Source organism: Sminthopsis crassicaudata, chromosome 5 (assembly GCF_048593235.1).
Source record: "Sminthopsis crassicaudata isolate SCR6 chromosome 5, ASM4859323v1, whole genome shotgun sequence".
Classification (NCBI taxonomy): Eukaryota; Metazoa; Chordata; class Mammalia; order Dasyuromorphia; family Dasyuridae; genus Sminthopsis; species Sminthopsis crassicaudata.
In genome coordinates this window covers 308,224,188-308,249,639 of record NC_133621.1, presented here as the reverse complement: position 1 = coordinate 308,249,639, position 25,452 = coordinate 308,224,188, and the positions used below count along the sequence as shown (strand labels likewise).

At 42.7% G+C, this 25,452-nt stretch overlaps 1 long non-coding RNA gene across 1 annotated transcript in view; it reads left to right on the top strand.

The window, feature by feature from the left end:
• LOC141543208 (uncharacterized) overlaps window positions 1-24,102 on the top strand; it is a 122,746-nt gene extending 98,644 nt beyond the window's left edge. The window contains exon 3 of the long non-coding RNA XR_012482380.1: window positions 23,999-24,102. This is a non-coding gene — a long non-coding RNA (uncharacterized LOC141543208). The remainder of the gene's footprint in view (window positions 1-23,998) is intronic.
• Window positions 24,103-25,452: the final 1,350 nt, after the last annotated feature.

Here is a 25,452-nt window from a genome sequence, read left to right as displayed (position 1 = left end):
TTAGTTCTGCACAAATAAGTGTACCTCTGCACAAAACGTGTTCCGCTGTAAAAGTAACTCTGCCTCTATGGAAATAACTACGTCTGTGCAAATAATTACCTCTGTTCAGATAATTTTACCTGTAAGGAATTAATGATGCCTGTGCTAAAAAGTGTTCCTTGTTACAAATAAGTGTACCTCTGTGCAAATAAGTGTCCTTCTCTGCATATAAGTTTACCTATCTCCAAATAAGTGTCCTTCTCTGCATATAAGTGTATCTCCCTCCAAATAAGGGCATCTCCCTCCAAATAAGGGCATCTCCCTACAAATAAGGGCTTCTCCCTGCAAATAAGGGCATGTCTCTGCAAATAAGGGTACCTCTGTTCAAAAAGGGTACCTGTGTTCAAATTATTTCCACTGTGTAACACCTGTGGAAAAAAGTATAGCTCTGAACAAATAAATGTATCTGTGCTAAAATACATATAATACAGTGTAATAACTGTACCTCTGTATAAATAACAGTACCTCTGTGCAAATACTTGCCCATCTGTGTATATAAGTGCACTTCTGTGCCAATAATTATACCTGTATGGATATAACTTCTTCTTTGTAAAGATTTGTACCTCTTTACAAATAAATATCTTTGTACAGATAATTATACCTGAATGGAAATAACGTCTCTGAACAAAAAGTATACCTTTGTGCAAATAAGTTTATCTCTCGGCAAATAAGTGTACCTCTGTGCAAAAAAAACAACCAAAAAAAAAAGCCAAAAAAAAACTACATCCGTGCAAATAAGGTTACCTCTGTTGAAATAAATGTACACTTGTACAAATTACCACTCTGCAAACAATTACATATGTATGTAAAGAACTACCTCTGTAGATATAAATTTAGTTCTATACAAATAAGTGTACCTCTTCGGAAAAACGTGTTCCTCTGTTAAAGTAACTCTGCCTCTATGGAAATAACTACCTGTGTGCAAACAATTACCTCTGTTCAGATAATTTTACCTGTAAGGAATTAATGATCCCTCTGCTAAAAAGTGTTCCTTGTTGCGAATAAATGTACCTCTGTGCAAATAAGTGTCCTTCTGTGCATATAAGTGTGCCTATCTCCAAATAAGGGTATCTCCCTACAAATAAGGGCATCTCCCTGCAAATAAGGGCATCTCCCTCCAATTAAGGGCATCTCCCTGCAAGTAAGTGTACCTCTATGTAACAAAGTGTACCTCCGTGCAAATTACTATACCTGTATGGAAATAACTGCCTCTGTGCAAGCAAGTATATTCCTGTGAAAATAAGTATACATCTTTGCAAATATTTACCTCTGTGTAGATAATTATACGTGCATGGAAATAATGATCCCTTTGCAAAAAATCGTTCCACTTTGCAAATAAGTGGACCTCTGTGTAAATATGTGTACCCCTCTGTATATAATTGTACCTATCTGCATATAAGTTTTTCTCCCTGCAAATAAGTATATCTCCCTGCAAATAAGTGCATCTCCCTGTAAATAAGGGCTTCTCCCTGCAAATAAGGGCATGTCTCTGCAAATAAGGGTACCTCTGTTCAAAAAGGGTACCTGTGTTCAAATTATTTCCACTGTGTAACACCTGTGGAAAAAAGTATAGCTCTGAACAAATAAATGTATCTGTGCTAAAATACATATAATACAGTGTAATAACTGTACCTCTGTATAAATAACAGTACCTCTGTGCAAATACTTGCCCATCTGTGTATATAAGTGCACTTCTGTGCCAATAATTATACCTGTATGGATATAACTACTTCTATGTAAAGATTTGTAGCTCTTTACAAATAAATATCAATGTGCAGATAATTATACCTGAATGGAAATAACCTCTTTGAAGAAAAAGTATACCTCTGTGCAAATAAGTTTATCTCTTGGTAAATAAGTGTACCTCTGTGCAAAAAATCAACCAAAAAATATAACAAAAACCCAAAACAAACAAACAAAAAAACAAACTACATCTTTGCAAATAAGGTTACCTCTGTTGAAATATATGTTCAATTGTACAAATTACCACCCTGCAAACAATTACATATGTATGTAAAGAACTACCTCTGTGGACATAAATTTAGTTGTGTACAAATAAGTGTACCTCTACGGAAAAACGTGTTCTTCTGTTAAAGTACCTCTGCCTCTATGGAAATAACTACCTCTGTGCAAATAATGACCTCTGTTCAGATAATTTTACCTATAAGGAATTAATGATCCCTCTGCTAAAAAGTGTTCCTTGTTGCAAATAAGTGTACCTCTGTGTAAATATGTGTACCCCTCTATATATAATTGTACCAATCTGCAAATAAGTTTATCTCCCTGCAAATAAGTATATCTCCTTGGAAACAAGTGCATCTCCCTGCAAATAAGGGCTTCTCCCTGCAAATAAGGGCATGTCTCTGCAAATAAGGGTACCTCTGTTCAAAAAGGGTACCTGTGTTCAAATTATTTCCACTGTGTAACATCTGTGGAAAAAAGTATAGCTCTGAACAAATAAATGTATCTGTGCTAAAATACATATACTTCTGTGTAATAACTGTACCTCTATGTAAATAACAATACCTCTGTACAAATACTTGCACCTCTGTGTAAATAAGTGCAGCTCTGTGCCAATAATTATACCTGTATGTATATAACTACTTCTGTGTAAAGATTTGTACCTCTTTCCAAATAAATATCTCTGTGCAGATAATTATACCTGAATGGAAATAACGTCTCTGGGCAAAAAGTGTACCTCTATGCAAATAAGTTTATCTCTCGTCAAATAAGTGTACCTTTGTGCAAAAAAACAACCAAAAAAAAAAAAAAAACAAACCCCAAACAACGAAAAAAAAAACTACATCTTGGCAAATAAGGTTACCTCTGTTGAAATAAATGTTCACTTGTACAAATTACCACTCTGCAAACAATTACATATGTATGTAAAGAAATACCTCTGTGGACATAAATTTAGTTCTGTACAAATAAGTGTACCTCTGCGGAAAAACGTGTTCCTCTGTTAAAGTAACTCTCCCTCTATGGAAATAATTACCTCTGTGCAAATAATTACCTCTGTTCAGATAATTTTACCTGTAAGGAATTCATGATCCCTCTCCTAAAAATTGTTCCTTGTTGCAAATAAGTGTACCTCTGTGCAAATAAGTGTCCTTCTCTGCATATAAGTGTACCTATCTCCAAATAAGGGTATCTCCCGCCAATTAGGGGCATCTCCCGCCAATTAGGGGCATCTCCCGCCAATTAGGGGCATCTCCCTGAAAACAGGGGCATCTCCCTGCATGGAAGTGTACCTCTGTGTTACAAAGTGTACCTCTGGGCAAATTACTATACCTGTATGGAAATAACTGCTTCTGTGCAAGTAAGTATATTCCTGTGGAAATAAGTGTACATCTTTGCAAATATTTACATCTGTGTAGATAATTATACCTGCATGGAAATAACGATCCCTTTGCAAAAAATCGTTCCACTTTGCAAATAAGTGTACCTCTGTGTAAATATGGGTACCCCTCTGTATATAATTGTACATATCTGCAAATAAGTTTATCTCCCTGCAAGTAAGTGTATCTCCCTGCAAATAAGTGCATCTCCCTACAAATAAGGGCATGTCTCTGCAAATAAGGGTACCTCTGTTCAAAAAGGGTACCTGTGTTCAAATTATTTCCACTGTGTAACACCTGTGGAAAAAAGTATAGCTCTGAACAAATAAATGCATCTGTGCTAAAATACATATAATACAGTGTAATAACTGTACCTCTGTATAAATAGTACCTCTGTGCAAATACTTGCCCATCTGTGTATATAAGTGCTCTTTTGTGCCAATAATTATACCTGTATGGATATAACTACTTCTGTGTAAAGATTTGCACCTCTTTACAAATGAATATAGATGTGCACATAATTATACCTGAATGGAAATAACGTCTCTGAACAAAAAGTATACCTCTGTGCAAATAAGTTTATCTCTCGGTAAATAAGTGTACCTCTGTGCAAAAAAACAACCAAAAAAAAAAAAACCCAAAACAACGAAAAAAAAACTACATCTGTGAAAATAAGGTTACCTCTGTTGAAATAAATGTTCACTTGTACAAATTACCACTCTGCAAACAATTACATATATACGTAAATAACTACATCTGTGGACATAAATTTAGTTCTGTACAAATAAGTGTACCTCTGCGGAAAAACGTGTTCCTCTGTGAAAGAAACTCTGCCTCTATGGAAATAACTACCTCTGTGCAAATAATTACCTCTGTTCAGATAATTTTACCTGTAAGGAATTTATGATTTCTCTCCTAAAAAGTGTTCCTTGTTGCAAATAAGTGTACCTCTGTGCAAATAACTGTCCTTCTCTGCATATAAATGTGCCTATCTCCCAATAAGGGTATCTCCCTACAAATAAGGGCATCTCCCTGCAAATAAGGGCATCTCCCTGCATGGAAGTGTACCTCTGTGTTACATAGTGTACCCCTCTGTATATAATTGTACCTATCTGCAAATAAGTTTATCTCCCTGCAAATAAGGATATCTCCCTGCAAATAAGTTCATCTCCCTGCAAATAAGGGCATGTCTCTGCAAATAAGGGTACCTCTGTTCAAAAAGGGTACCTGTGTTCAAATTATTTCCACTGTGTAACATTTGTGGAAAAAAGTATAGCTCTGAACAAATAAATGTATCTGTGCTAAAATACATATACTTCTGTGTCATAACTGTACCTCTGTGTAAATAACAGTACGTCTGTGCAAATACTTACACCTCTGTGTAAATAAGTGCACCTCTGTGCCAATAATTATACCTGAATGGATATAACTTCTTCTTTGTAAAGATTTGTTCCTCTTTACAAATAAATATCAATGTGCAGATAATTATACCTGAATGGAAATAACGTCTCTGAATCAAAAGTATACCTCTGTGCAAATAAGTTTATCTCTCGGCAAATAAGTATACTTATGTGCAAAAACACAACAAAAAAAGCCGAAAAAAAGACATCCGTGCAAATAAGGTTACTTCTGTTGAAATAAATGTACACTTGTACAAATTACCACTCTGCAAACAATTACATATGTATGCAAAGAACTACCTCTGTGGACATAAATTTAGTTCTGTACAAATAAGTGTACCACTGCGGAAAAATGTGTTCCTCTGTTAAAGTAACTCTGCCTCTTTGGAAATAACTACCTGTGTGCAAACAATTACCTCTGTTCAGATAATTTTGCCTGTAAGGAATTAATGATCCCTCTGCTAAAAAGTGTTCCTTGTTGTGAATAAGTGTACCTCTTTGCAAATAAGTGTCCTTCTCTGCATATAAGTGTACCTCTCTCCAAATAAGGCTATCTCCCTACAAATAAGGGCATCTCCCTGCAAATAAGGGCATCTCCCTCCAATTAAGGGCATCTCCCTGCAAATAAGGGTATCTCCCTCCAATTAAGGGCATCTCCCTGCAAATAAGGGCATCTCCCTGCAAGTAAGTGTACCTCTGTGTAACAAAGTGAACCTCTGTGCAAATTACTATACCTGTATGGAAACAACTGCCTCTGTGCAAGTAAGTATATTCCTGTGAAAATAAGTGTACATCTTTGCAAATATTTACCGATGTGTAGATGATTATACCTGCAGGGAAATAACGTTCCCTCTGCAAAACATTGTTCCACTTTGCAAATAAGTGTACCTTTGTGTAAATATGTGTACCCCTCTGTATATAATTGTACCTATCTGCAAATAAGTTTATTTCCCTGCAAATAAGTGCATCTCCCTGCAAATAAGGGCTTCTCCCTGCAAATAAGGACATGTCTCTGCAAATAAGGGTACCTCTGTTCAAAAAGGGTACCTGTGTTCAAATTATTTCCACTGTGTAACACCTGCGGAAAAAAGCATACCTCTGAACAAAAAAGTGTATCTGTGCTAAAATCCATATACCTCTGTGTAGTAACTGTACCTCTGTGTAAGTAACAGTACCTCTATGGAAATACTTGGACATCTGTGTAAATAAGTGCACTTCTGTGCAAATAATTATACCTCTATGGATATAATTTCTTCTGTGTAAAGATTTGTACCTCTTTACAAATAACTATCTCTGTGCAGACAATTATACCTGAATGGAAATAATGTCTCTGTGCAAAAAGTATACATCTGTGCAAATAAGTTTATTTCTCGGCAAATAAGTGTACTTCTGTGCCAACAAAAAACCAAAAACCAAACAAAAAAACTACATCTGTGCAAATAAAGTTACCTCTGTTGAAATAAATGTACACTTGTACAAATTACCACTCTGTAAACAATTACATATGTATGTAAAGAACTACCTCTGTGGACATAAATATAGTTCTGTACAAATAAGTGTATCTGCGTGGAAAAACGTGTTGCTCTGTGAAAGTAACTCTGCCTCTATGGAAATAACTACCTCAGTGCAAATAATCACCTCTGTTCAGATAATTTTACCTGCATGGAAATAACCATCGCTCTGCTAAAATGTGTTCCTTGTTGCAAATATGTGTCCTTCTCTGCCTATATGTGTATCTCCCTGCAAATAAGGGCATCTCCCTGCAAGTAAGTGTACCCCTGTTTTAAAAAGTGTACCTCTGTGCCAATTACTATACCTCTATGGAAATAACTGCCTCTCTGCAAGTAATTATACTCCTGAGGAAATAAGTGTACATCTGTGCAAATAATTACCTCTGTGTAGATGATTATACCTGCATGGAAATCACGATCCCTCTGCAAAAAAGTGTTCCTCTTTGCAAATAAGTGTACCTCTGTGTAAATAAGTGTACCTCTCTGTATATAAGTGTAACTATATGCAAATAAGCGCATCTCTCTGCAAATAAGTGCATGTCCCTACAAATAAGGGCATGTCTCTGCAAATAAGGATAACTCTGCTCAAAAAGGGTACCTGTGTTCACATTATTTCCATTGTGTAACACCTGTGGAAAAAGGTATAGCTCTGAACAAATAAATGTATCTGTGCTAAAATACATATACCTCTGTGTAATAACTGTACCTCTGTGGAAATATTTGCACATCTGTGTAAATAAGTGCAACTCTGTGCCAATAATTATACTTGTATGGATATAACTACTTCTGTGTAAAGATTTGTACCTCTTTACAAATAAATATCTCTGTGCATATTATACCGGAATGGAAATAACGTCTCTGAGCAAAAAGTATAGCTCTGTGGAAATGAGTTTATGTCTCAGCAAATAAGTGTACCTCTGTGCAAAACAACAACAACAACAAAAAAATAACAAAAAAAAACCCCAAAACAACAACAACAAAAAACTACATCTGTGCAAATAAGGTTACCTCTGTTGTAATAAATGTACACTTGTACAAATTACCACTCTGCAAACAATTACATATGTATGTAAAGAACTACCTCTGTTGACATAAATATAGTTCTGTACAAATAAGTGTACCTCTGCGGAAAAACGTGTTCCTCTGTTACAGAACTCTGCCTCTTTGGAAATAACTACCTCTGTGTAAATAATTATCTCTGTTCAGATAATTTTACCTGCTTGGAAATAACCATCACTCTGCTAAAAAGTGTTCCTTATTGCAAATAAGTGTCCTTCTCTTCATATAAGTGTATCTCCCTGCAAATAAGGGCATCTCCCTGCAAGTAAGTGTACCTTTGTGTAACAAAGTGTACCTCTGTGCAAATTACTATATCTCTATGGAAATAACTGCCTCTCTGCAAGTAATTATACTCCTGAGGAAATAAGTGTACATCTGTGGAAATAATTACCTCTGTGTAGATGATTATACCTGCATGGAAATAACGATCCCTCTGCAAAAAAGTGTTCCTCTTTGCAAATATGTGTACCTCTGTGTAAATAAGTGTACCTCTCTGCATATAAGTGTAACTATATGCAAATAAGCATATCTCTCTGCAAATAAGGGCTTCTCCCTGCAAATAAGGACATGTCTCTGCAAATAAGGGTACCTCTGTTCAAAAAGGGTACCTGTGTTCAAATTATTTCCACTGTGTAACACCTGTGGAAAAAGTATACCTCTGAACAAATAAGTGTATCTGTGCTAAAATTCATATACCTCTGTGTAGTAACTGTACCTCTGTGTAAGTAACAGTACCTCTGTGGAAATACTTGCACATCTGTGTAAATAAGTGCACCTCTGTGCAGATAATTATACCTGAATGGAAATAACGTCTCCGTTCAAAAAGTATACCTCTATGCAAATAAGCTTATCTCTTGCCAAATAAGTGTACCTCTGTGCAAAAACAAAAAAAAAAAAAAACAAAAAAAACAAACAAAAGAAACTACATCTGTGCAAATAAGGTTACCTCTGTTGAAATAAATGTACACTTGTACAAATTACTACTCTGAAAACAATCACATATGTATGTAAAGAACTACCTCTGTGGACATAAATTTAATTCTGTACAAATAAGTGTACCTCTGCGGAAAAACGTGTTCCTCTGTGAAAGTAACTCTGCCTCTATGGAAATAACTACCTCTGTGCAAATAATTACCTCTGTTCAGATAATTTTACCTGCCTGGAAATAACCATCGCTCTGCTAAAAAGTGTTCTTTGTTGCAAATAAGTGTCCTTCTCTGCATATAAGTGTATCTCCCTGCAAATAAGGGCATCTCCCTGCAAATAAGGGCATCTCCCTGCAAATAAGGGTATCTCCCTGCAAACAAGGGCATCTCCCTGCACATAAGTGTATCTCTCTGCAAATAAGGTCATCTTCCTGCAAATAAGGGCATCTCTTTTCAAATAAGGGTACCTCTGTTGAAAGTACTTCCACTGTGTAACACCTGTGGAAAAAAGTATAGCTCTGCACAAATAAGTGTATCTGTGCTAAAATACATGTACCTCTGTGGACATAGGTGTCCCTCTGTGTAAATAATTGTACTTCAGGACAAATAACTGTACCTCTGTGTAAATAACAGTACCTCTGTGTAAATATAAGTACCTCTGTACAAATACTTGCACCTCTGTGCAAATAATCATACCTGTATGGTTATAACTACTTCTGTGTAAAGATGTGTACCTCTTCACAAATAACTACCTCTTTGCAGATCATTATACCTGTATGGAAATAGTGATTTCTGTGCAAAAAGTATTCCTCTGAGCAAACAAGTTTATCATTATTCTCATCTTACAAATGAGAAAATCTAGGTTAAGATAAATTAAATGGCTTGCTCAAAATCACACAGCTACTAAAGATCTCATGCAGGATGTTAACTCCAGAATTTCTATCTCCAAGTCCAATTATATTGTATTCCCTAAATCATCTTATAACAAAAATATAACACTTATTTATGCTTAAACCTATATTGGTCAAAGTCATAGACCATTTGAACATGGTTGAAATGAAAGGACATCTCTAAATCCCAAGATTATTTTTATTCAAGAGGGAAATGCTAGAAGGATTTCCAAGGATTTCAGGGGTAAAGCAAGGAAGCTTCTTCTCCCAAATGTTAATCTTTGTTGTTCTAGAAATATTGGCAATAGCAATGACAAGAGAAAGAAATGAAAGGTAACGAAAAGAAAAAATTATCCCTATAGAATAAAAGCATGATACTTTACTTAGAATATCTTAGAGAATTAGAAAAGAAGCTAGTGAATAATATAAGTAATATTTTCATAAAAATAGCAGGATAGGAAATATAGCCACAAAAATCACCAATTTTCCCTTTGAAAAAATAAAATCTGGAGCAAATAATATAAAAAGAAAAGCTATTCATTCATTCATTGGAAAACTGATAGAACAGTGGCCCTTAGTTAGCAATTAAATTCAGTCCTTATTAGATACAGTACAGGAGCAACTTGACCAAGGACACTTATAACCTTCTCTAAGTCCTTGAAATTCCCCTGTATTTGTTGTAAGAAAGAAATCTGGAAAATGGAGGACGTTGAATGATTTAAGAAAAGTAAATCAACAATGGAAACTATGGGAACTCTTCAGTATGGACTTCCATCTCCTACTCAGTTGCCTAGGGAATGGCCTCTTTGGGTTATAGACATTAAGACTTGTTTCTATTCTATCCCTCTAGATAAAGAGGATATAAAAAAGATTTGCCTTTTCAATGCCCAGTGTTAACTTAGCTGAGCCTTATAAAAGATATGAATGGACAAATGACAAAGAGTCATTTAAAAACCCTTAGAAAATCAGTCTTTTTGCTACAAAAGAGGCACCCACAGCAGTCCTTCATCAGGCAGACAGTGCGATAAAGTGGGTGAACTTCCCAGCACAACCAGAACAAAGCCTTACTCCTTACCCAGTGCTTGTCTTTAGAATTTTGTTAAAGGCTTTTAAGTGAGCAGTACAATTATCTGGGATAAGACCTAACTAGATATACACCTTTCATACAAATGCACCAATGACTGTATGCTGTGAAACCATCCCAGAGTGGCCAATTTTATTGGCCACAGCTCCAAATTTTACACACGGGTTTCCATTAAAGATAATCTGGCTATTCCCTAATTGGCGATAGATTCTTGAAGAAAATGGGGAGTGTTATGTAGTATATGTTTATCAGAATCAAATGTTTACCCAGCAACATATTTGAGGAATATAACTGACTTAGCTTTCCTAATTTTATTTCTCTCTTTCTTTAATGGTATGACTTGACATATTCGACTTCCATACAAATTTGGAGTGGTACATAGTATATAATGTGTTGATCAGAATCTAATTTTTGCCAAACTCTTTTTTCAGTTTTTCAGCAATTATTATTAAATGATGCATTTTTTCTAATTATTTCATATGATATTCTATATCTGTACATCTTTACAGATGCATCCAAACATATCATTTGTTCTGTATACTCTACTGACAATTTTAAATCAGGAGTCAGAACTTCCTTTCAGAAGTCCACTCAGCAGACTGAATTGTATGCAATCCTTCTAGCTCTCACTCATTATCCAGGAGATATAAATATACTATCTGATTCCGCTTATCTAGTAGGTGTGGTGCAAAGAATTGCCACAGCCAAATAAAATTTGTAGCCTCTAATATATATCAGCCCTCTAAGGAACTTGAAGAGCAAGTGAGAAAGCATCTAGGTAAGATTTATATCTTGCATATCCACTCTCTTACTGGACTTCCAGGTCGTATTTTTGATGGTAATTCAAAAGCAGATAACATTCTAAGCATGTTAGCCAAGACTCTTCTAATTCAGCCAGCCCAAGAATTTCATTCTATATATCATCAGATTGCTCAAGATTTATGTTTACAATTTGGGATAACAAAAGAGGAAGCTAGGAGCATGGTAAAAGACTTCCTTTCCTCGCTCCTACATTCCCTCCAGCAATAGAACAAAGAAGCAAGAACAAAAGTTTCAACAAAGGGAACACAGTTCACTCCCAGGATGCTAGGAGCCCCAGTGCCTGGTGCTGCTGCCTCCTCTTCCTTCTCTTCCTCTACCACCACCACCATAATCACCTCCTTCTCTTGTTACCACCACCATAAACTCCTCCAATCCCTCATCCTTCTTTTCTTCTTCCACCTCCACCCCAACAACCTCCTCCTCCTCCTCCTTTTCCATGATCACCATTACCTCCTCCTACTTCTCCTTTTCTTCCTCTTCCTCCTCCACCACCACCTCCTCCTCCTTCTCTTCCCCCTCCTCCAATACTACTTCCACCTCCACCTCCACCTCCTCCAACTCCTCAACCTCCACCTCCTCCACCTCCTCCATCCTCCTCCTCCAGTTCCTCCTTCTCCTCTTCCTCTGCCACCTTCTCCTCTTCCACCTCCACCTCCTCCTCCTCCTCCTCCTATTCCTCCTCCTCCTCTTCCACCTTCTCTTCTTCTTCCTCCTCTCTTCTTCCATCTCCTCCTCCTCATTTTCCCCACCTCCACATCGTCCTCCTCTGCGACGTTCTCTTCTTCCATCTTCTCCTCTTCTACCTCCTCGACCTTCCCCACCTTCTCTTTTTATTCCACTTTCTCTTCTTCCTACTCTTCTACGTCCTCCTCCTCTTCCTCGTCCTACTCCTCCTCTGCCACCTTCTTTTCTTCTTCTTCCTACTCCTCCTAGTCTATCTTCAACTCCTCCTCCTCCTCCCCATCCTCCTCCTCTTTCACCTCCACATCCACCTCCTCCTCCTCTTCTTCCACCTTCTCTTCTTCTTCTTCTTCTTCCTCCTCCTCCTCCTGTTCTTTCATCTTCTCCTCTTCCACCTCCACCTCCTCCTCCCCATCCTCCTCCTCTTTCACCTCCACCTCCTCCTCCTCTTCCTCTTCTTCCATCTTCTCTTCTTCCACCTCCACCTCTACCTTCCCCACCTCCTCTTTTTATTCCACCTTCCCTTCTTCCTCCTCCTCCTCTACCTCCACCTCCTCCACCTCCTTCTCCTCCTCCGCCACCTTCTATTCTTCTTCCTACTCCTAGTCTCCCTCCAACTCCTCCACCTACACTTTCTCCTCCACCTCCTCCTCCTGCTCTTCCTCCTCCTCCTCTTCCTCTTCCATCTTGTCCTCCTCATCTTTATCCACCTCCACCTCCTCCTCCTCTTCCACATTTTCTTCTTCCACCTCCTCCAACACCACCACCACCATCGCCATCACTATTACTTGCTCCACCTCCTCCCCCTCTTTTTCCACCTTCTCTTCTTCCTTCTCCTCCTCCTCCAGCACCACCACCATCACCTCCACCACCTCCTCCTCATCTTCTTCCACCAATTCCTCCTCCTCCTGTTCTTCCATCTTCTCTTCTTCCACCACTTACTCCTCCTCCTCCTTTTCCTCCTCTTTTTGCTCCTCCTCCTCCTCTACCACCTTCTGTTCTTCTTACTATTCCTCCTAGTCTACCTCCACCTCCTCCTGCTCCTCCTCCTCTTCCACCTTCTCTTCTTCTTCCTCTTCCTGTTCTTCCATCTCCTCTTCCTCCTCCTGCTCCTCCTCTTCTTCTTCTTCTTCTTCTTCTTCTAATTCTTCTTCTAATTCTAATTCTTCTTCTTCTTCTTCTTCTAATTCTTCTTCCTCTTCTAATTCTTCTTCTCTTCTTCTTCTAATTCTTCTTCTAATTCTAATTCTTCTTCTAATTCTAATTCTTCTTCTTCTTCTTCTTCTTCTTCTTCTTTTCTTCTTCTTCTTCTTCTTCTTCTTCTTCTTCTTCTTCTTCTTCTTCTTCTTCTTTTTCCTCTTCCTCTTCCTCTTCCTCTTCCTCCTCCTGCTCCTCCTCCTCTTCACCTTCTCTTCTTCTTCCTCTTCCTGTTCTTCCATCTCCTCCTCCTCCTCCTCCTCCTCTTCTTCTTCTAATTCTAATTCTTCTTCTAATTCTAATTCTTCTTCTTCTTCTAATTCTAATTCTAAATCTTCTTCTAATTCTAATTCTAATTCTTCTTCTAATTCTAATTCTAATTCTTCTTCTAATTCTTCTTCTTCTTCTTCTTCTCCTCCTCCTCCTCCCTCCTCCCTCCTCCTCCCTCCTGTTCCTCCTCCTCTTCCACCTTTTCTTCTTCTTCTTCTTCCTCCTCCTCCCCCTCTTCTCTTCTTCCTCCTCCCTCACCACCACCACCACTACCACCACCACCACCAGCACCCTCACCCCCCAATCACCACCTCCTCCTCCACCACCCCCATCATGGATGATGCTCGTTCTATGGGCGGGAGGGGGTGTTCCCGATGCTGGGGTCCCAAGCTCCCCCAGCCTGGATGGGACTGTAGCTGCCAGAGGAGTCTGAGTCGTAGGTGGGCGTCTGGGAGCTGGAGCTGGGGGGAGTGTCCGAGGCGGCAGGCCAGAGTGGGGGGTGCCCGGAGCCCAGTGGGACGAGTCTCTGGGGATGCACGGAAATGGTCTGACAGGTGGAGTGCAGCTCCACGCGGGCCAAGTTTTCCCTCACGTCCTTCACGCGCCCGATGTAGCCCTTGTAGGCCCCCTGGCAGATGCGCACCGACTGGCCCACGAGGCCCCTGTGTGGGGGACGTCCACGGCGACCCCCACGGCCCCGGGAGCCCCGACCCCGCCAGCCCCTGTCCGGCCCCCGGGCGGCCGCTGTCTCCAAGGCCGGGCGCCCCCGGCCCGCGGGGCCAGGCTGTCTGGGACTGGCGGGGGGAGGGCTCGGGCCGGCAGCCGGGCCCCCTGCCGGGAATCCGCGGCCCCGGCTGGACCGGACCGCGCCGGCCAGCAGGAGGTGGCGGCACTTGCAGGCGAACAGGCCCCCGTGCTCCTGGAGCGTCCTGGAGCGGAGGAAGGCGATTCCCCGAAAGAGGTGGAGGACCGTGGCCTCGAGCCCCGAGCGCGGGCCCTCCACCACCCTGACCGAGTCCCGGACGCGCACGCTGTGGTGCTGGGCGTCCAGGGCCACGGCCATGCGGGTGTCCCTCCTGGCGGTGACGGCTTGGCGGCTCATGGTGACCACCCGGTCGTGCATGTCCAGGACCCGCAGAGCGCAGGCGTCCAGGTCCACGATGACGCCCACCGTGCTGGGGCTCAGCTGCACCAGCTCCCCCCAGCGGTGCCGGCCCCACACGTCCTCCGGGGCCGCCGTGTCCGGGCACAGCCGCAGGTCCTCGGGGAGCACGTGGAGCTCCTCGCGGCCCAGGTCGGACAGGAGCAGGACAAAGTCGGGCTCCACTCTGAGGACGAAGCCGGTGGTGCCCCGGTAGCGGCCCGCCAGCACCTGGACGTGCTCCCCCGCCTCGAAGTGCTTGCTCAGCTCCCCGGCGGCCAGCTGCAGCGGCTCCCGGAGCAGCTCGTGCTCGGGCATGATGGTGACCCGGGAGCCGCTCACGCCCAGCACCCGGCCCCGCAGCTGGATGAGCTCGCCCGCGCTCACCCGCACCCTGTCTCCGGCGCCGAAGCGGCGCTCCGCCGCCCCGTCTTCGTCGTCCACGCGCAGCTCGAGCTCCTGCAGGGCCTCGGGGCGCTCCTGGAAGTGCTGCAGCTCGGACAGCGCCGGCCTGACGCCCTCCCAGACCAGGGCCGAAGGGGGGAAGGTCTTGAAGAGGAAGCCCTCGGGGCTGTAGCGGTCCCCCCGGAAGAGGAGGAAGTCTCCGTCCCTGCCCAGCTTTCCTCCCAGGGCTCGGATCTTCTGGGCGTCCAGGAGCTTTGGGGGCGGCCTGGGGCGCCTCTTCCTCTTGCCCGAGCCGGGGGTCGGGGCCCCGCGGGCCGGGAGCAGGCTGTAGTCGAGGCGAGGGATCATCTTGAGGAAGACCGAGGCGTTGCCGGGCTCGGAGCGGGTCACCTGAGCGAGGTCATCCTTGTAGAGGCCCGCCCTGACGCGCACCCAGCTCCCGGGCTGCAGGCTGGGGGCCTGGCGGCGCAGCACCCTCAGCACGTCGGGCATCTCCTCCAGGGGCACCGGCTTCGGGGCCCGGGAGCCCTGGCGCAGGCTGGCCACGCCCCGGATGGCGTCCAGTACGTGGCCGAGCTTGTGGGCCTCCACATAGACGTAGCCCTTGAGGTAGTGGGGAGCCACCACGGACTGGATCTGCAGGGGGCTGGCGCTGCCGCGGGAGGCCGCGAACTTGCGCAGGAGCGTCAGGGCCGCGGCCTTTTCCTGCCCGGACTTGCACTTGACCATCCACAGCCTGGGCTCCCGCAGGCCCGGGAGCAGCCGCTGCTGGCAGATGGGGTCGGGCGGCTGCCGCGGGGCTCCGCGCCCGGCCTCCCTGCACGCAGGCCTGGCGTATTTCTGCAGGAAATACTGGGCCAGCTCCTCCTCCCGCTCAGCCCTCCAGGCGTTCTGGAGGCGCCGCGCCCCGGAGCAGTCCTCCTGGGGGGTGGCTTCAGGGCTGCCGGGGCCGGAGAGCCCCGCTCTGGCCGCGAGGTCCTCCGCGCCCACCTCCCACTCGGCTTCCTCCTCCTCCTCTTCTCCTTCGTCATCGTCCTCCTCAGCCTCATCTAAAATGAAGCCCTGGTGTCTGGGCTTCTTCCTGGGCCGCTCTTCCTCTTCCTCGTCTTCTTCCTCCTCCTCGTCTTCTGCCTCCTCCTCGTCTTCTGCCTCCTCTTCGTCTTCTTCCTCCTCCTCGTCGTCTGCCTCCTCCTCCTCCTCCTCCTCCTCCTCCTCCGCCTCCTCTGCCTCCTCCGCTTCCTCTGCCTCCTCCTCTTCTTCCTCGTTTTCCTTTCCGTTCTCCTCTTTCTCCTTGGGTTCATTTCTTCCCCCTGATTCTACTTCGGACTCCGACTGGGACCCAGAGTCTGTTTCGGCCCGGGACTCGGACTCCCTCGCCGACCCGGACTCCAACCTGGTCCGGGTCCCCGACTCTGACTCCGACTCCGACTCCCTCGCGGACTCGGACCAGGAACCGGGTGTCCTGAGCTCTGACTGCTCCGACTCCCGGACTGTCCCAGCCCTGGCTGCCTGTCTCGCCTGGCCTTGGCCACGGCTCCCGCCCTCTGCCTGCTTCTGGACGCTGTTTTCGCCGTGCCTTTTTTCGGGGCCCTTGCGGGTGCCCCCCGGAGACATCTTCAAGTGAGACTGTCTGGCCTTCATCTCCTAATCGCTGCTGCTGCTGCTGCTGCTCTTGCTGCTGCTGCTGCTCTTGATCCTGCTTTTGCTGCTGCTGCTGCTCTTGATCCTGCTTTTGTTGCTGCTGCTCTTCCTGCCGCTGCTCTTGCTGCTGCTGCTGCTGCTGCTGCCTCTACTGCTCCTGCTGCTGCCGCCACCAGGAGAGCTCCAGCAAGAATGAGTGAGCCTCAGTGGCTCACCAGCTCCTTATAGATACTCCCATGAGGCACCTGCGATGTCAGGGAATCCACATCTTCAGAGAAGGGTCATACCACCTGCAGGGGGGCAGCAGGATGGATTCATTCTGAAAGGATGGGCCAGTCCTTTGTCCCCTCCCAGTTGGAGCGATCCAGGGCAGGGGGACCATTAAGGCTCCATTTTAAGGATCATCCAAGCCAAGTCCCTGCGATAGGAATATGTTTGTAGGACTGTAGATGTATGGACATACATGAATGGACATGTGTGTTCTGTATAGAATTTCTTGTCTTCTCACGGTTGGGGGAGGGAAGGAGAGGAAGGGAGGGAGAGAAACTCCACAAATGTTTGCCTTGTGGGGGAGGGGCGGGCAATATTCTTATTAGATATGTGTAAAACAATGGTTTACATGTATTTTTAAAATTTTGAGTTCCAGATTCTCTCCCATTCTCCCCATCTCCGCCCTCTTTTCAGAAGGCTGCTGGGAATTGATGCAACACATTTCGGTAATATTGATGCTGCCAAAGATGGTATAAATGTCGTGTGCCCCCCCCCTCCACTCAAGGGAAAAAGGAAGTTTAAGAAAAAGTCTTCAGTCTGCGTTCAGACCCAATCGGAGTTTCTCTTAGGACAGAGAGCATTTGTCTTCAGTCCTTCAGACCGGTCTGGGATAACTTTGTTGCTGAGAACAGCAAAGTGTTTCACAACTGATCATCCCACAGCTTTGAAATTTGCTCTAACTAGGTACACAGTACCTTTCCCAGGGCTGGAACTCAGGCAGGACTTTCCGCATTTTTCTCTTCTCTTGTAGAATAAGAATATTCCTTCATCATTCTGTACCATAATTTATTCAGTCTTTCCCCAATGAAAAGTCATCCCCTCGATTTCCAACTTCTGGCCCTGAAAAAAGAGCTGCTATAAATATTTCCATAGGTCAAAGGATCTTATGACCCTTTGAGCACAGATCATACATTTTCATCATTAGTCAATTGTGGAATGGCTTTTTTTTTTTAACAAGTTTGACTCACTTCCCTATTCATTTGCCAAGTAAATTTTCATCAGAGAAACTTGCTTCACAATTCTCTTCATAATTACTCTTGCTAATTCTATCCCTCCCCCTATATTCTGTTGTCTTTCCCTTCATCCTGTCCCTCTCAAAAGTGTTTTACTACCTAATATTCCCTCTCTTTTATCACACTCCCCTTCCCATATCTTTGCCTCTTCCTGCTCTCTGATAGAATTGTGTAGCCATATTGGTGTCAGTTATTTCCTTTTGAGTCAATTTTGGCGAGTCTAAAGTTCATTACTCCTTCTCCCCTCTCCTCTTTCTCTACATTGTAGGAGCTTTTTCTTGTATCTTTATGGCAGATAATCATCTCCTTTCCACCTTTCCCTTTCCCTTTCTCCTAGTTCTTTCCTCAATCACCCCTGGATTTCATTTTATTTTTTAGATTTTATCCTCTCATATTCAATCCACACATTGCCATCTCTGTCTCTCTGTCTCTCTGTCTCTCTCTCTCATATATATATATATATATATATATATGAGATATATATATATATATATATAATTTTAACTGCCATAATAATGAGCATGTTATTAGAAGTTACACGTACCATCTTGTAGGAATGCAAACAGATAACCCTTGTTAAGTCCCTCATGATTTCCATTTTCTTCCTTCTCCACCTACTCTTCCTTCTTTTCCTTCTTCCTTTTTCTTTTCTTCTTCTCCTTCTTTCTCCTCCTCCTCCTTTTCCTTGTTCCTTCTCTTTCTTCTTCTTGGGACTCTGTATCTGAGGTTCTACTGTTGAGCAATGCAAGGAACTCCTAGGAAACTTGATTTCTGGGTAATTGTAAATTCTCTGAAAACTGTCTGTTATCCTGTATTTAAGAAGTGCCTCAGGGTCTCATGGGTAAGGAGTATGACAGTAAATGGGATCTGTACCTTTTAGAAGTCCCCAGAGCAGGATTTCAGCCTGACAAGCCTGCCTGTGCCGTGGGCTGTGCTCTGCAGGCCCGGGGGACAGAGTTTGGGATGTAAAAACTCTGCTTAGTGAAACTTGCTATGGAGGTGAAATCCCTCGGGATCCTCCCTGCCTGTTCTGGGTTCTGACTTTGGGAATGGTTCTCTGAACGACGTTAGTTACCCGCCATTGGAGAGAAATCCCCAGAACTTCCTGGCACAGGTTTCCCAGCAGGCTGAAGGGGGGATTGTTAGTGTCCCAGTCAGGCCCCTGCTTTCTCCTCTTCAAGCAAATTTCTGTGATCAGAGTAAGTGGCCAATGGGAGCCGTCCTGCCTGCCTCTTCTCTGCCCGGGGTCAAAGGGTCTCATCCTCCTCTCTAACAGGACACCCTCCTTCCCTCCCTCCCTGTCTCCTTGATCTCTAGCCGGGAGCACAACTTTGTGAAGGGAAGAGGGAGTATCATTGGTGCCTTTCGCTTTTCTTCCGCTAGATGTCGCCCTTGTCTGTGTTTTGGGTTTCAAATTCCGCATTTCCTCATTTCTTCTTTCATTTTGTTTGGGCTTTGTGTTGGGAGAGCCCCCACAAGAGCCTCACAGGGCAGGGGTGGGGGAGGGGGGGAGGGCGAGGCCGTTCAGCATTTCCTCCTCTGGCTCAGGAGAGGGGCCTCTGCTGCTCAGAGATGGGCCTGTTTGCCCTCAATGTAAACTCCCTGACCTCTTCTTCTGGTTCTGGTTTCAGGCTTGGTTTAATGAGGTTATAGACAGTAAAATGGCTTGTTTGTATTTCTCCTGGGCATTGCTCATGGTCATGGGTGAGCTGTGACTGAAGCCCATCCCACTCTCACAGTTATGGCAGCCTTCCTCAGGGAACCAGGGGGGACTTTGGAATCAGAATCCAGGGATCTCCCAGTGTCCCCTAATGGACCTGCGCCCCCTGCCCTTTTGTGCAGTTACATCTAGTCCTCACAGGGGCTTCCGTTTCTACAGATCTGAGAGGGAAACTATCACTGTTCATCTAATTTCCTTTACTATCTCTCTTTTTTCCCCTGAGGCAATTGGGGTTAAGTGACTTGACCAGGGTCACACAACCAGGAAGTGTTCAGAGTCTGAGGCCAGATTTGACCTCAGGTCCTCCTGTCTGTATGTCTGTCTCTCTCGAACTCCCTTATCTTCTTTTCTCCATGCTGCCTCTCTGACTTACTCCTTTTTCTCAATCTCCTTTTCATTCTCTGGCTTGCTTTATTTCTATGCTTCTCTCTCTTTTTCTCTCTTTCTGTCCATTTCTGTTTCTTTTTTTTTTTCACTTTTTCTCAGACTCTATTTTTACTCTCTAGCCTTTCTTAACCTCTCTGATTCTCATTCTCTCTCTCTCTCTCTCTCTCTCTCTCTCTCTCTCTCTCTCTCTCTCTCTGTGTGTGTCTCTGTCTCTCTCTCTGTGTATCTCTCTATGTCTTTCTCTCTCTCTGTCTCTCTGTCTCTGTCACTCCTTACTTTCTCTCTATTCATTGACTTCAGAGGAAGAAGCCCCCCTTTTCTCGTTATTCCTTCTCTTTCTTCCTGATCTGCAGCCTCCCCGCGCCATTTGGAGCCTGGCTGTGTCCCGGGGGGGAAGGGTCGGAGGCCGGGCTTGGCTGGAGGCTTTTTGCCCTTCCCGATTTTAGCGCAGGGCGCGGTTGCTCCGAGCAGGGACGGGAGATGGGGGGGCGGGGGGGGGGGAACAGGAGGAAAGGCCCGTCAAATGCCCAGGCAGCACTTTGCGCATGCCCAGAGCTCAGGCCGCTGCAGCGCATCCCTCCGGTCCCCATTCCTTTATCGGCAGGAGTGGGGGGGTCTTCCTCGGGAGTACTTTTCCTGGGTTCTAGCTCAGGCCCCCTCCTGCCGACCGCTGCTGGGGGCTCGGGCCGCAAAGCTGGGAGCAGGGTGGGGGGCGCCGCCTCTGAGATGGAAGATAAATGAGGCTCCTCCTCAGGACCTTCCCCTCCCCTCCCCCCCCCGTTCCCTCACTGCAGCCTGGGAGAAATGGCGCCTCCCCGCGCGGAGCCCGGGCATCTCCCGCGGCCTCAGCTCCGGGGCTTCCTCGCTCTCTCTCGGGCCTGGAGCAATGAGCCCGGGGACCCGCCCCTCCCCCCGCTCCCGTGTCTCCAAAGTGCGCGGCAACTTTCAAAAGTGGCCAGAAAACGAGGATGTTGGTGATTGAACATCGGACCGCGTCCGCCTCCTCGGATCCCAGACTGTGGCCGGGCGGAGGCTCATCCCCGGGGCCGCCGCGGGGGAGCCTCCCAATGAAGGGTCCTTGAATTGTTCTGAAAGGCCTTTGCCTCCAAGGGCGGGCCTGAATGGGTGGAGGTCTGTGCTCGGACTTCGGAAGGGCCATTTTCTAATCGTGCTTCTGATAATCCGGTGATGCTGGACAGCTCCCTCTCTCCGGCCTCCATCGGTGTCTTTGTCTTTGTTTGTTTGTTTGTTTGTTTGTTTTTTGTTCATTTGTAAAATGGGCATAGTCCTAGCGTCCACCTGGCCCGGTTTTTGTGAGGACAGTGGGATAATAGATGTCAAGCCCTTTGCAAATCTTAAAATGCTGGGCTTTTCGTCCCACAAATCTTAGTTCCTTTTTTTTTTTTTTTTTTTTTTTTTTTTAAGTATTAATAATTTAGGAAACTGGAGCATGAGCAGAGAAGGATTTCCAGGGTGGGGAAAGATGTCAGCTTAGATCTTATGCCAAGAAGACATCATTGAGTTCAAATACCGCTTTCCATTTAGTTCTGTGACTCAAGTTACTTAATCTCTGCCCTCAGTTTCCTCATCTGTAAAATAAGGATAATAGCTCCTACCTTCTAAGGTTGTTTTAAGGATCGGATGAAGTAGCAAGGCCTTTGTGAATTTTATTGCATTTGTAAATGTTTGCTGTAATATTTGTTTTCCTGACTTTCATCTTGTTAATGCCACTACCCAGTTTCCTGAAGTCGGCCTATTCAATAAGATGTATTTCTTTAGTTAGACTTTTTTCTTACTTTTAAGTTACTTTTTTAGTTACTTAATTAGTGAAAATCCTGGATACCGCTCACCTGTGGGATAATTTCAGTATAATAGGACTTGAGATCCAGTTGTTATTGAAGCATTTGCAATCTCTTAAAATTACAGAGTTGGGAAGTCTTAAAGGTCATAGAGTTCAGTCCATACCAGTTGAGGCATTTGAGACAAACAGAAGTTTAGTACTTTTTTGTTGTGATGTTTTAAAACTATCACAGAACTGAAATGAAAATAACTGTGTTTCCCCCCCCCCAAAAAAAAAAAAACATTCTGACTAGAATATGTCTTCTTGAAATGCTAGAATTCCTGGTCACTGTACTTGGCTGAGTTCACCAATGTGTTGTAACCTATAGTTCCTTGTCACTTTTCTTTTTTTTTAAATTTATTATTATTTTAAAAAAAATTTTTAAATTATAACATTTTCTTTGACAGAACATGAGCATAGGTATATATATATATTTTTTTTTACAACATTATCCCTTGTATTCTCTTCTGTTCTGAATTTTTCTCCTCCTTCCTTCCACCCCCTTCCCTGGATGGCAGGCATTCCCATACATATTAAATATCTGATAGTATATCCTAGGTACAATATATATGTGCAGAACCGAATTTTGTTGTTGTTGTTGTTGCAAAGGAAGGATTGTATTGGGAAGATAAAAATAATCTGGGAAGAGAAACAAAAACAAAACAAACAAACAAAAAAACAATGCTCACAGTTTACACTCATTTCCCAGTGTTCCTTTTTTGGATGTAGCTGATTCTGTCCATCATTGATCAATTGGAATTGGATTAGCTCTTCTCTATGTTGAAGATATCCACTTCCATCAGAATACATCCTCATACAGTATCATTGTTGAAGTGTATAATCATCCCCTAGTTCTGCTCGTTTCACTCAGCATCAGTTGATTTAAGTCCCTCCAAGCCTCTCTGTATTTCTCCTGTTGGTCATTTCTTACAGAACAATAATATTCCAAACCATTCATATACCATAATTTATCCAACCATTCTCCAATTCATGGACATCCATTCATTTTCCAGTTTCTAGCCACTATGAAAAGGGCTGCCACAAACATTTTGGCACATACAGGTCCCTTTCCACTCTTTAGTATTTCTTTGGGATATAAGCCCAGTAGTAGCACTGCTGGGTCAAAGGGCATGTACGTTTTGATAACTTTTTGGGCATAATTCCAGATTGCTCTCCAGAATGGTTGGATTCTTTCACAACTCCACCATCAGTGTCCCAGTTTTCCCACAGCCCCTCCAACATTCATCATTGTTTGTTCGTGTCATCTTAGTCAATCTGACAGGTGTGTAATGATATCTCAGAGTTGTCTTAATTTGCATTTCTCTGATCAATAGTGATTTGTCCTTGTCACTTTTCTAACTTTCTTCTGCTGAACTTTGTTTCCTAACAGTAATTAATTTTTCTGCTAGTGCTTTTAATATGTGAATCACTTTAGCCCTTTTGGTGATGTGGTTTGGCAAAACATTGGTCCCTACCACAAGGGCAGGAATTCTTGCTTCCAAAGTTTCTTCCTTTGTTGGTACCAAAGATGGAGGACCAATCACTACAGTTGGCAAAGTGCTGTAGCTTTTCCTACGTCTAAAGTTGCTGCTACATCCTCCATTGCCTAGTTATCATACTTGCTACCAAAAACTCTGTCCTGTTTTATGTCACCTTGTTCACCATGTCCAAAGTCTCTGTTTCTTTCATAGTAACCAGAGCCATTTCCTTCCTATCATTATCATTGCAAATCCATTCATATCCTCCAACATCATGACTGCTATCAAAACCACTGGTGAAGTTTCCACCACCGTTAGTTAGTATTTACACCAAAGTAACTTCCATGGTTATCAGCAAAATTTCTAGAAGCACTACAGTGTCTGACTAAACAAAGCACTGATCATATATATGTACACACATACATATATATATATATATATACACACATATATATATACATGTATGTATACATAGTCAAACCATATGAATTAAACTATCAAAAATATTTTTCTGAATTAGAAAAAAATAAGAAAATTTATTTAGAAGAAAAAAGTCAAGAATATAAAAGGAATCAATGAAAAATCTAAATTAAGGATATTTTGGTTAATATAAGAAAAATATTTTGTAAGGAATTTTGGCTTATACCTGGAGGAGGACAAGCCACATTATGATTATTAATAATTTTTTTAAATTATCAAAAGCTATATGTTTATGTGCTTTATGCTTTTCAATCTTAGTTTGCATCTGGCATAGCCTGAAATAATCAGACAATGATAAAGTGTTTACTTTGTCTGTAAAGTCTATCCAAAAAAAAAAAAATGGGGTTATTCCTGGTTAATTGACAATGACAAAATTAATAATTTCATTTTTCCCTTTTTTAAACAGAATGCCTCTCCAGTCCTATCAATATGTACTTTGTTGGAACAATCCTTATATGTCCGAGATCTCCAGGAAATTCTGTCCAACACGATGGAGAAAGCAGAAGGGGCAAGTACTCAAATCCATGTAAAATTTTAACATAAAATGAACTTAGCCACCCTATAATCAACTAATCTATTTATTTTACAGGTATAACCACATTCAAGAATTTTCTTTTAATATATTAAGGCAATGTCTTTGGTCATTTCTTCAAATGTATTTTAAATATTCTTTAGCTAAATTATTTCTGTGATATATTTCAGAGCTATAAAAACTTCAATATTACATTGATTCATTGGGAAATTCTTTGTCATTGAAATATATTCTAATGATTGATACCAGCATTTTTATTGTGATTTAACGTTATACATATTTTTAGTGTTTAAAAAAAAACCACACTGTTAGCAACAGTTTATATGTGTTGCTAACTGCTCTGTGATCACATTTCATTATCATTTATTTTATTCCGAGTTATTTTTAGTTTTGTAATAAAATTGCATAGTACAATCATATATATTATTTGGAATGTACAGGTAGTGGAGATAATATAAAAGCCGAAGCTCTGTTGTAGTTTTGCAAGCAGATATTCCTTTAATTATTCTTCTTAAAACTGGGCTGTTTAGTGACAACGATCATATCTTCCCTTAACTTTTTCTAGATTTTTTCCTAATTATGTAAATGGTAGAGGAGACTGAATATGAAATTTAGAATCAGGAAGATCTGTGTTCAAATACTGCCTTAAACATTGACTTTGAGAACCTGTCATGTCATCATTCTCAGACTGAGTTTTTTCATCTGTAAATGAGATAATAAGACTTATCCAATAGGGTTATTGTAAGACTCAAGTGAGATATTATAGGTGATGCTGTTTGCTGTGAACAGGGTAAAATTTTCATTTGATGTTATGTAATTATTATTATTATCACAAAATTACCTATTTGTGACTATTCATTAAACTCACAGTTAAACAGGTTTTGAAATAAATGTTGTAGCACATGGCTTAAGCAAAAAAGTATAGTTATTCTAGTTGTGAAATTGAAAATTATATATATATATGAGATAGACAAACATTTTTACTGACAAATTCAGATAGACTTGTTCTTTCATTCATGAGGATATGGCCCCAATCGTTGCTTGTTGTTATGCTTATGTAATTACTGTCCATGTCTTCCCATACATTTGCTGCATAGGTTTAGAAAATATGTGAACATCCTTCTTTCTTTTTTCTCGATATCTCTCTCAGAGAGTCATTAGTCTTCACTTGTTAAATTCTAACTTCAATGACCTTTTGTAGCTCCTTTTTCATTTTTAAGGATGTTTTTTCCATCAATTCTTGAGACTCTCTTTCCATTTGACCAATTCTGCTTTTCAAGCAATTGTTTCTTTCTAAGATGTTTACTCTTTTTTTTTTCATAATTCTC